Source organism: Mastomys coucha, unplaced genomic scaffold, assembly GCF_008632895.1.
Source record: "Mastomys coucha isolate ucsf_1 unplaced genomic scaffold, UCSF_Mcou_1 pScaffold18, whole genome shotgun sequence".
Taxonomy (NCBI): Eukaryota; Metazoa; Chordata; class Mammalia; order Rodentia; family Muridae; genus Mastomys; species Mastomys coucha.
The window spans coordinates 72,294,578-72,295,492 of NW_022196900.1; positions in this window are offsets into that span (position 1 = coordinate 72,294,578).

Genomic DNA, 915 nt, shown 5'->3' on the forward strand with positions numbered 1-915 from the left:
AAAAAAAAAAACCAGTGGTGGTAGCCACCCATCTTTATCTGTACGCTAGCTTCTAAATATGTTTTTCCCTGGTGGTTGCACCTGCACCCCACAGATACCAGGGGGTAACAGGGATTTGGAGCACATAGATGCTGGGGGCACAGGGGTCGTGACTGTGGATCTAAGATGTCTAGTACTTTGAAGAGAGGCTCCTACAAACAATTGCTACACTGCCACCCACCACCCCACTACCCCTGCAATCCAGCCTTGACACACATTCTTAGGAAAGTCTGTTTGTATTATGTGTGCCTAGAACTTAAATCCACTTTATATAAACACAAAGTGTGTGTTTGCTAAGGTTTAGTGCGCACTGGTGCTTTAAGGAATGCCATCACTAGCTGTATTGGAAGCAGGCTATTGTGAGGCGTTGTTCTAAACTTTACCAAATATCAGCACTTCCAATACTGCCCTACAGAGGTTATAATGGTGTGGGAGCCACATGTACCTGTCCCCCACCTCCCCTGCTCACATATTTTAGCTGTCACAATGGCAACAGACATGTGCAAATTTTTGTCTACTGTGTTAGCTCTACAAGTGGTGTTGGCCACAAACATTAACAAACAAAACCACCCCTCCTCCTCTTCCTCCTCCTCCTCCTCTTCTTCTTCCTCCTCCTCCTCTTCTTCCTCCTCCTCCTCTTCTTCCTCCTCCTCCTCCTTCTCTTCCTCTTCTTCCTCCTCCTCCTCCTTCTCCTCCTCTTCTTTTGATCCCTCCCCTCCTCTTCCCTCCCTATCCCTCTCCTTCTGCACTTACACACCCTTTCTCTCATTTTATCTTTCTCTCCCTCCCAGTCACCCTGGCAACTTCCCTGGCCTCTGAGAGCAGTTTCCCATTTCTAAAACCAAACAAACAAACAAAACCAAAATCACATATCAG